Source organism: Alosa pseudoharengus, unplaced genomic scaffold (assembly GCF_046254945.1).
Source record: "Alosa pseudoharengus isolate Yale_2024_CS ecotype anadromous, Long Island Sound unplaced genomic scaffold, YU_APseudo_1.1 YU_APseudo_1.1_scf_20, whole genome shotgun sequence".
Lineage (NCBI taxonomy): Eukaryota > Metazoa > Chordata > Actinopteri > Clupeiformes > Clupeidae > Alosa > Alosa pseudoharengus.
Genome location: NW_027468664.1, coordinates 35,943,404 through 35,955,423, shown reverse-complemented (window position 1 = coordinate 35,955,423; position 12,020 = coordinate 35,943,404).

Below are 12,020 nucleotides of genomic sequence, written 5' to 3'. Positions count from 1 at the left end.
CCCTAACCCTAACCCTAACCCCTAACCCTAACCCTAACCCTAACCCTAACCCTAACCCTAACCCTAACCCTAACCCTAACCCTAACCCCTAACCCTAACCCTAACCCTAACCCTAACCCTAAACCCTAACCCTAACCCTAACCCTAACCCTAACCCTAACCCTAAACCCTAACCCTAACCCTAACCCTAACCCTAACCCTAACCCTAACCCTAACCCTAACCCTAACCCTAACCCTAACCCTAACCCTAACCCTAACCCTAACCCTAACCCTAACCCTAACCCTAACCCTAACCCTAAACCCTAACCCTAACCCTAACCCTAACCCTAACCCTAACCCTAACCCTAACCCTAACCCTAACCCTAACCCTAACCCTAACCCTAACCCTAACCCTAACCCTAACCCTAACCCTAACCCTAAACCCTAAACCCTAACCCTAACCCTAACCCTAACCCTAACCCTAACCCTAACCCTAACCCTAACCCTAACCCTAACCCTAACCCTACCCTAACCCTAACCCTAACCCTAACCCTAACCCTAACCCTAACCCTAACCCTAACCCTAACCCTAACCCTAACCCTAACCCTAACCCTAACCCTAACCCTAACCCTAACCCTAACCCTAACCCTAACCCTAACCCTAACCCTAACCCTAACCCTAACCCTAACCCTAACCCTAACCCTAACCCTAACCCTAACCCCTAACCCTAACCCTAACCCTAACCCTAACCCTAAACCCTAACCCTAACCCTAACCCTAACCCTAACCCTAACCCTAACCCTAACCCTAACCCTAACCCTAACCCTAACCCTAACCCTAACCCTAACCCTAACCCTAACCCTAACCCTAACCCTAACCCTAACCCTAACCCTAACCCTAACCCTAACCCTAACCCTAACCCTAACCCTAACCCTAACCCTAACCTAACCTAACCCCTAACCCTAACCCTAACCCTAACCCTAACCCTAACCCTAACCCTAACCCTAACCCTAACCCTAACCCTAACCCTAACCCTAACCCTAACCCTAACCCTAACCCTAACCCTAACCCTAACCCTAACCCTAACCCTAACCCTAACCCTAACCCTAACCCTAACCCTAACCCTAACCCTAACCCTAACCCTAACCCTAACCCTAACCCTAACCCTAACCCTAAACCCTAACCCTAACCCTAACCCTAACCCTAACCCTAACCCTAACCCTAACCCTAACCCTAACCCTAACCCTACCCTAACCCTAACCCTAACCCTAACCCTAACCCTAACCCTAACCCTAACCCTAACCCTAACCCTAACCTAACCCTAACCCTAACCCTAACCCTAACCCTAAACCCTAACCCTAACCCTAACCCCCCCCCCCCCCCCCCCCCCCCCCCCCCCCACCCCCACCCCCACCCCCCCCCCCCCCCCCCCCCCCCCCCCCCCCCCCCCCCCCCCCCCCCCCCCCCCCCCCCCCCCCCCCCCCCCCCCCCCCCCCCCCCCCCCCCCCCCCCCCCCCCCCCCCCCCCCCCCCCCCCCCCCCCCCCCCCCCCCCCCCCCCCCCCCCAACCCTAACCCTAACCCTAACCCTAACCCTAACCCTAACCCTAACCCTAACCCTAACCCTAACCCTAACCCTATCCCTTACCATAACCCTAACCCTAACCCTAACCCAACCCTACCCTAACCCTAACCCTAACCCTAACCCTAACCCTAACCCTAACCCTAACCCTAACCCTAACCCTAACCCTAACCCTAACCCTAACCCTAACCCTAACCCTAACCCTAACCCTAACCCTAACCCTAACCCTAACCCTAACCCTAACCCTAACCCTAACCCTAACCCTAACCCTAACCCTAACCCTAACCCTAACCCTAACCCTAACCCTAACCCTAACCCTAACCCTAACCCTAACCCTAACCCTAACCCTAACCCTAACCCTAACCCTAACCCTAACCCTAACCCTAACCCTAACCCTAACCCTAACCCTAACCCTAACCCTAACCCTAACCCTAACCCTAACCCTAACCCTAACCCTAACCCTAACCCTAACCCTAACCCTAACCCTAACCCTAACCCTAACCCTAACCCTAACCCTAACCCTAACCCTAACCCTAACCCTAACCCTAACCCTAACCCTAACCCTAACCCTAACCCTAACCCTAACCCTAACCCTAACCCTAACCCTAACCCTAACCCTAACCCTAACCCTAACCCTAACCCTAACCCTAACCCTAACCCTAACCCTAACCCTAACCCTAACCCTAACCCTAACCCTAACCCTAACCCTAACCCTAACCCTAACCCTAACCCTAACCCTAACCCTAACCCTAACCCTAACCCTAACCCTAACCCTAACCCTAACCCTAACCCTAACCCTAACCCTAACCCTAACCCTAACCCTAACCCTAACCCTAACCCTAACCCTAACCCTAACCCTAACCCTAACCCTAACCCTAACCCTAACCCTAACCCTAACCCTAACCCTAACCCTAACCCTAACCCTAACCCTAACCCTAACCCTAACCCTAACCCTAACCCTAACCCTAACCCTAACCCTAACCCTAACCCTAACCCTAACCCTAACCCTAACCCTAACCCTAACCCTAACCCTAACCCTAACCCTAACCCTAACCCTAACCCTAACCCTAACCCTAACCCTAACCCTAACCCTAACCCTAACCCTAACCCTAACCCTAACCCTAACCCTAACCCTAACCCTAACCCTAACCCTAACCCTAACCCTAACCCTAACCCTAACCCTAACCCTAACCCTAACCCTAACCCTAACCCTAACCCTAACCCTAACCCTAACCCTAACCCTAACCCTAACCCTAACCCTAACCCTAACCCTAACCCTAACCCTAACCCTAACCCTAACCCTAACCCTAACCCTAACCCTAACCCTAACCCTAACCCTAACCCTAACCCTAACCCTAACCCTAACCCTAACCCTAACCCTAACCCTAACCCTAACCCTAACCCTAACCCTAACCCTAACCCTAACCCTAACCCTAACCCTAACCCTAACCCTAACCCTAACCCTAACCCTAACCCTAACCCTAACCCTAACCCTAACCCTAACCCTAACCCTAACCCTAACCCTAACCCTAACCCTAACCCTAACCCTAACCCTAACCCTAACCCTAACCCTAACCCTAACCCTAACCCTAACCCTAACCCTAACCCTAACCCTAACCCTAACCCTAACCCTAACCCTAACCCTAACCCTAACCCTAACCCTAACCCTAACCCTAACCCTAACCCTAACCCTAACCCTAACCCTAACCCTAACCCTAACCCTAACCCTAACCCTAACCCTAACCCTAACCCTAACCCTAACCCTAACCCTAACCCTAACCCTAACCCTAACCCTAACCCTAACCCTAACCCTAACCCTAACCCTAACCCTAACCCTAACCCTAACCCTAACCCTAACCCTAACCCTAACCCTAACCCTAACCCTAACCCTAACCCTAACCCTAACCCTAACCCTAACCCTAACCCTAACCCTAACCCTAACCCTAACCCTAACCCTAACCCTAACCCTAACCCTAACCATTCGTCCAACATATTTCCATTGTGTTTCCATTCAAACACATTTTCTTTCATAACTCCCGAACCCTACCCCTAGTGGCGAAATGGAGGGGTGCAATTGTAAGTCATTTTCAAAGATCTATCCACTCAAACAATAAAAAAAATTGTATGGGAAAAAAAAAAGTTCACTACAAAGGTGTGCCATTCGACTCAGAATCACATAAAACGTACTCCTATACACTTTCTGGGGGAACTTTTTTCGGAACCCACTTTGGACTTAGAAGAATTTTTGATTTTTCCCATTCATTTCAATGGGGGAACTAAAAACGGCTATAACTTCCGAACGAAAGGTGATAGGTCAAATATTTTCTTTTCCGCCTCCCCAAAACCGACCACGAGGAAGCCGGGGAACTTGTCCGCTTCTCTCTACGACCTTCCGTTCTCGAGATATAAGGATTTTAAGTTTTATTTCCTGTTTTAAAAATACTTCCGGTCATCGGAGGAAGTCGAGGGTGGTCTCTATCGAAAGGTCCGGCCCTTAGGTATACAGGGCACTTGGTCCGAAGTCTCTATGACCTTCCTATCCGGAGTTATGGCTATTAGACGCGAGGGTGAGTTATTAGATGGGCGTCTAATTCGGGGTTTTAAGCCTATAACCTAACCCTAACCCTAACCCTAACCCTAACCCTAACCCTAACCCTAACCCTAACCCTAACCCTAACCCTAACCCTAACCCTAACCCTAACCCTAACCCTAACCCTAACCCTAACCCTAACCCTAACCCTAACCCTAACCCTAACCCTAACCCTAACCCTAACCCTAACCCTAACCCTAACCCTAACCCTAACCCTAACCCTAACCCTAACCCTAACCCTAACCCTAACCCTAACCCTAACCCTAACCCTAACCCTAACCCTAACCCTAACCCTAACCCTAACCCTAACCCTAACCCTAACCCTAACCCTAACCCTAACCCTAACCCTAACCCTAACCCTAACCCTAACCCTAACCCTAACCCTAACCCTAACCCTAACCCTAACCCTAACCCTAACCCTAACCCTAACCCTAACCCTAACCCTAACCCTAACCCTAACCCTAACCCTAACCCTAACCCTAACCCTAACCCTAACCCTAACCCTAACCCTAACCCTAACCCTAACCCTAACCCTAACCCTAACCCTAACCCTAACCCTAACCCTAACCCTAACCCTAACCCTAACCCTAACCCTAACCCTAACCCTAACCCTAACCCTAACCCTAACCCTAACCCTAACCCTAACCCTAACCCTAACCCTAACCCTAACCCTAACCCTAACCCTAACCCTAACCCTAACCCTAACCCTAACCCTAACCCTAACCCTAACCCTAACCCTAACCCTAACCCTAACCCTAACCCTAACCCTAACCCTAACCCTAACCCTAACCCTAACCCTAACCCTAACCCTAACCCTAACCCTAACCTAACCCTAACCCTAACCCTAACCCTAACCCTAACCCTAACCCAAACACATTTTCTTTCATAACTCTCGAACCCTACCCCTAGTGGCGAAATGGAGGGGTGCAATTGTAAGTCATTTTCAAAGATCTATCCACTCAAACAGTAAAAAAAATTTGTATGGGAAAAAAAAAAGTTCACTACAAATGTGTGCCATTCGACTCAGAATCACATAAAACGTACTCCTATACACTTTCTGGGGGAACTTTTTTCAAAACCCACTTTGGACTTAGAAGAATTTTTGATTTTTCCCATTCATTTCAATGGGGAAACTAAAAACGGCTATAACTTCCGAACGAAAGGTGATAGGTCAAATATTTTCTTTTCCGCCTCCCCAAAACCGGCCACGAGGAAGCCGGGGAACTTGTCCGCTTCTCTCTACGACCTTCCGTTCTCGAGATACAGCGATTTTTACGTCTATTTCCGGTTTTTCACCAACTTCCGGATATCGCAGGAAGTCGAAAGTGGTCTCAAAAGACGCGTCTTGACGAGCAGAATCGATTGATATGTGAACCCTCACTCTACGACTTTCACAGCCCGAGATATAAGGAAATCCCTCACTTGAGGGGCAGATTTTGAAACTACCCCTTCCCGGGGTCCTACGGGGAAAAATTATATACCAATCGATGCGGAATCTCACCCCGAATCCAACGGAACCGGTCTCGAGTCGATACGACCTTCCGTTCGGGAGTTATTGCGGAATCCCTCATTTCTCTTGGTTTTCATCCCTTATCCTAACCCTAACCCTAACCCTAACCCTAACCCTAACCCTAACCCTAACCCTAACCCTAACCCTAACCCTAACCCTAACCCTAACCCTAACCCTAACCCTAACCCTAACCCTAACCATTCGTCCAACATATTTCCATTGTGTTTCCATTCAAACACATTTTCTTTCATAACTCCCGAACCCTACCCCTAGTGGCGAAATGGAGGGGTGCAATTGTAAGTCATTTTCAAAGATCTATCCACTCAAACAGTAAAAAAAATTTGTATGGGAAAAAAAAAAGTTCACTACAAATGTGTGCCATTCGACTCAGAATCACCTAAAACGTACTCCTATACACTTTCTGGGGGAACTTTTTTCAAAACCCACTTTGGACTTAGAAGAATTTTTGATTTTTCCCATTCATTTCAATGGGGAAACTAAAAACGGCTATAACTTCCGAACGAAAGGTGATAGGTCAAATATTTTCTTTTCCGCCTCCCCAAAACCGGCCACGAGGAAGCCGGGGAACTTGTCCGCTTCTCTCTACGACCTTCCGTTCTCGAGATATAAGGATTTTAAGGTTTATTTCCGGTTTTTAACCAACTTCCGGATATCGGAGGAAGTCGAGAGTGGTCTCATATGAAAGATCTCGATGAGATCTATAACATATATGAGTTTCAAGTCTCTATCACCTTCCTATCCTGAGTTATTCAAAGCCCTAGTCTTCTCCAACTCGGAGAAACTTCGCTTTTAGCCCTATACCCTAACCCTAACCCTAACCCTAACCCTAACCCTAACCCTAACCCTAACCCTAACCCTAACCCTAACCCTAACCCTAACCCTAACCCTAACCCTAACCCTGAAGAAGGAAAAATCACAATATTAAATAAATTACAAAATAATTATGGTTACTTACCTTTTATCTACATGGACACAGACAGGGCCGGATGAACGGTGGGCAGCCTTGGCCTTCTGGGAAGGACCGTGCCCAACGTGAGTCCCAACATCATTGGGGCCGCGGATTCATTCCCCTAACCTAACCCTAACCCTAACTTAACCAACCCACAGCAATAGGGTTTCTCACCTTGACCCTATACCTAAAAATTCAATCCTAAAATTAACCCATTAGGGCCTGACTCTTAAAAATCAACACTATATGGTTTCTTCTTGTAATCCTACATCTAAATTTAACTCTAAATTTAACCTGAAAACGGTCTGACCTCCTAAAACTCAACACTATGACCAATTATTCTAGAAACTCACCATTTTGATCCGTTAAGTCGCCACCTTAAAAATTGATATGTAGATAGGATTAAGAGGAATTCTAAGCCCATAAAAGCTTTCCACACCAGAAATAACCACAAGTCTTGTGACAATGCTTAACAAGCGCCGGCCCGTGCATTTCCCTCGACTCCTCCTTCAACCTCGCTTGGAGTAAATCTAAGTTTGGGGAGGATCGTTGTACATTGTCTAACACCTAACCCTAACCCTAACCCTAACCCTAACCATTCGTCCAACATATTTCCATTGTGTTTCCATTCAAACACATTTTCTTTCATAACTCCCGAACCCTACCCCTAGTGGCGAAATGGAGGGGTGCAATTGTAAGTCATTTTCAAAGATCTATCCACTCAAACAGTAAAAAAAATTTGTATGGGAAAAAAAAAAGTTCACTACAAATGTGTGCCATTCGACTCAGAATCACCTAAAACGTACTCCTATACACTTTCTGGGGGAACTTTTTTCAAAACCCACTTTGGACTTAGAAGAATTTTTGATTTTTCCCATTCATTTCAATGGGGAAACTAAAAACGGCTATAACTTCCGAACGAAAGGTGATAGGTCAAATATTTTCTTTTCCGCCTCCCCAAAACCGACCACGAGGAAGCCGGGGAACTTGTCCGCTTCTCTCTACGACCTTCCGTTCTCGAGATATAAGGATTTTAAGGTTTATTTCCGGTTTTTAACCAACTTCCGGTCATCGGAGGAAGTCGAGGGTGGTCTCAAAGAGTCCGGCATCAAGAAATACACAAGTGATATGAGTTTCAAGATGATAGGACCTTCCTGTCTGAAGTTGCCAGACGATCGGTCGCGCGACCGATCCTGCATTTACCCCCTATACCTAACCCTAACCCTAACCCTAACCCTAACCCTAACCCTAACCCTAACCCTAACCCTGAAGAAGGAAAAATCACAATATTAAATAAATTACAAAATAATTATGGTTACTTACCTTTTATCTACATGGACACAGACAGGGCCGGATGAACGGTGGGCAGCCTTGGCCTTCTGGGAAGGACCGTGCCCAACGTGAGTCCCAACATCATTGGGGCCGCGGATTCATTCCCCTAACCTAACCCTAACCCTAACTTAACCAACCCACAGCAATAGGGTTTCTCACCTTGACCCTATACCTAAAAATTCAATCCTAAAATTAACCCATTAGGGCCTGACTCTTAAAAATCAACACTATATGGTTTCTTCTTGTAATCCTACATCTAAATTTAACTCTAAATTTAACCTGAAAACGGTCTGACCTCCTAAAACTCAACACTATGACCAATTATTCTAGAAACTCACCATTTTGATCCGTTAAGTCGCCACCTTAAAAATTGATATGTAGATAGGATTAAGAGGAATTCTAAGCCCATAAAAGCTTTCCACACCAGAAATAACCACAAGTCTTGTGACAATGCTTAACAAGCGCCGGCCCGTGCATTTCCCTCGACTCCTCCTTCAACCTCGCTTGGAGTAAATCTAAGTTTGGGGAGGATCGTTGTACATTGTCTAACACCTAACCCGCCACTAACCTTAACCCCTAATCAAGTCAATCTACTCCCTTACCATACCTTTATACTAACCCTAACCATTCGTCCAACATATTTCCATTGTGTTTCCATTCAAACACATTTTCTTTCATAACTCCCGAACCCTACCCCTAGTGGCGAAATGGAGGGGTGCAATTGTAAGTCATTTTCAAAGATCTATCCACTCAAACAGTAAAAAAAAATTGTATGGGAAAAAAAAAAGTTCACTACAAATGTGTGCCATTCGACTCAGAATCACCTAAAACGTACTCCTATACACTTTCTGGGGGAACTTTTTTCAAAACCCACTTTGGACTTTTTGGACTGATTTTTCCCATTCATTTCAATGGGGAAACTTCAAACGGCTATAACTTCCGAACGAAAGGTGATAGGTCAAATATTTTCTTTTCCGCCTCCCCAAAACCGGCCACGAGGAAGCCGGGGAACTTGTCCGCTTCTCTCTACGACCTTCCGTTCTCGAGATATAAGGATTTTAAGGTTTATTTCCGGTTTTTAACCAACTTCCGGTCATCGGAGGAAGTCGAGGGTGGTCTCAAAGAGTCCGGCATCAAGAAATACACAAGTGATATGAGTTTCAAGATGATAGGACCTTTCTGTCTGAAGTTGCCAGACGATCGGTCGCGCGACCGATCCTGCATTTACCCCCTATACCCTAACCCCAACCAAACCCCTACCCCCAACCAACTCCTAAACCCTTAACCCCCACCCACCAAAAACGAATTGGCCTACTACCTGAAAAAGGAAAATTACAAAAATTAAATAACTGGAAAAATAATGATTACTTACCTTTTGTTACCTGAAGAAGGAAAAATCACAATATTAAATAAATTACAAAATAATTATGGTTACTTACCTTTTATCTACATGGACACAGACAGGGCCGGATGAACGGTGGGCAGCCTTGGCCTTCTGGGAAGGACCGTGCCCAACGTGAGTCCCAACATCATTGGGGCCGCGGATTCATTCCCCTAACCTAACCCTAACCCTAACTTAACCAACCCACATCAATAGGGTTTCTCACCTTGACCCTACACCTAAAAATTCAATCCTAAAATTAACCCAGTAGGGCCTGACTCTTAAAACTCAACACTATATGGTCTCTTCTGGTAATCCTACATCTAAATTTAACTCTAAATTTAACCTGAAAACGGTCTGACCTCCTAAAACTCAACACTATGACCAATTATTCTAGAAACTCACCATTTTGATCCGTTAAGTCGCCACCTTAAAAATTGATATGTAGATAGGATTAAGAGGAATTCTAAGCCCATAAAAGCTTTCCACACCAGAAATAACCACAAGTCTTGTGACAATGCTTAACAAGCGCCGGCCCGTGCATTTCCCTCGACTCCTCCTTTCAACCTCGCTTGGAGTAAATCTAAGTTTGGGGAGGATCGTTGTACATTGTCTAACAGCTAACCCTAACCCTAGGAAATTGCAATTATATCAAAGTTCTTCTGATGTTTTAGTCATGTTATCACAATGATATTGCAATGCTTTTATATGCTTATTACAAGTAATTTGGAAAGGTTTTGCCAGGTCATTGCAATGATGTTGCTCTTGTTATGATATACTTATTTCACGGTTCTTGGAATGGTTCTGCTAAGTTTTTGCAATGACAATGCAAGGTTATTTGCCATATTACTATGTACATATTACAAGGTTGTTGGAATGTTTTTTTATTGCAATTATATCCCAACCATATATCAAAGTTCTTTTGATGTTTTAGCCATGTTATCACAATGATATTGCAATGCTTTTATATGCTTATTACAAGTAATTTGGAATGGTTTTGCCAGGTCATTGCAATGATGTTGCACTGTTATGATATACTTATTTCACGGTTCTTGGAATGGTTCTGCTAAGTTTTTGCAAGGTAATCACAATGTTATACAATACTGATTTCAAGGCCCTTGGAATGTTTTTGCTATATTATTGCAATGATATTGAGAGGTTGTTTGCAATGTTGTTGAAGGTTTTTTATTATGTACTTATTACAAGGTTGTTGGAATTGTTTTTCATTGCAATTATATCCCAACCATATTTCAAAGTCCCTCTGATGTTATGCCTAGGATATTGCAATGCTATTATATATTTATTAAAAGTATTTTGGAATGGTATTGCCAGGTTATTGCAATGATGTTGAATTGTTATGATATACTTTTTCAACGTTCTTGGAATGGTTCTGCTAAGTTTTTGCAATGACAATGCAAGGTTATTTGCCATATTACTATGTACATATTACAAGGTTGTTGGAATGTTTTTTTATTGCAATTATATCCCAAACATATATCAAAGTCCCTCTGATGTTTTAGCCATTTTATGGCTATGATATTGCATTGTTATGATATACTTATTTCACAGTTCTTGTAATGGTTCTGCTAAGTTTTTGCAATGACAATGCAAGGTTATTTGCCAATATTACTATGTACATATTACAAGGTTGTTGGAATGTTTTTTTATTGCAATTATATCCCAACCATATTTCAAAGTCCTTCTGATGTTTTAGCCATGTTATCACAATGATATTGCAATGCTTTTATATGCTTATTACAAGTAATTTGGAATGGTTTTGCCAGGTCATTGCAATGATGTTGCACTGTTATGATATACTTATTTCACGGTTCTTGGAATGGTTCTGCTAAGTTTTTGCAATGACAATGCAAGGCTATTTGCCATATTACTATGTACATATTACAAGGTTGTTGGAATGTTTTTTTATTGCAATTATATCCCAACCATATATCAAAGTCCCTCTGATGTTTTAGCCATTTTATGGCTATGATATTGCATTGTTATGATAATATAATGTTATACACAATGTTATACAATACTGATTTCAAGGCCCTTGGAATGTTTTTGCTATATTATTGCAATGATATTGAGATGTTTGCAATGTTGTTGAAGGTTGTTTATTATGTACTTATTACAAGGTTGTTGGAATTGTTTTTCATTGCAATTATATCCCAACCATATTTCAAAGTCCCTCTGATGTTATGCCTAGGATATTGCAATGCTATTATATATTTATTAAAAGTATTTTGGAATGGTATTGCCAGGTTATTGCAATGATGTTGCATTGTTATGATATACTTTTTCAAGGTTCTTGGAATGGTTCTGCTAAGTTTTTGCAAAGACAATGCAAGGCTATTTGCCATATTACTATGTACATATTACAAGGTTGTTGGAATGTTTTTTTATTGCAATTATATCCCAACCATATTTCAAAGTCCTTCTGATGTTTTAGCCATGTTATCACAATGATATTGCAATGCTTTTATATGCTTATTACAAATAATTTGGAATGGTTTTGCCAGGTCATTGCAATGATGTTGCACTGTTATGATATACTTATTTCACGGTTCTTGGAATGGTTCTGCTAAGTTTTTGCAAGGTAATCACAATGTTATACAATACTGATTTCAAGGCCCTTGGAATGTTTTTGCTATATTATTGCAATGATATTGAGAGGTTG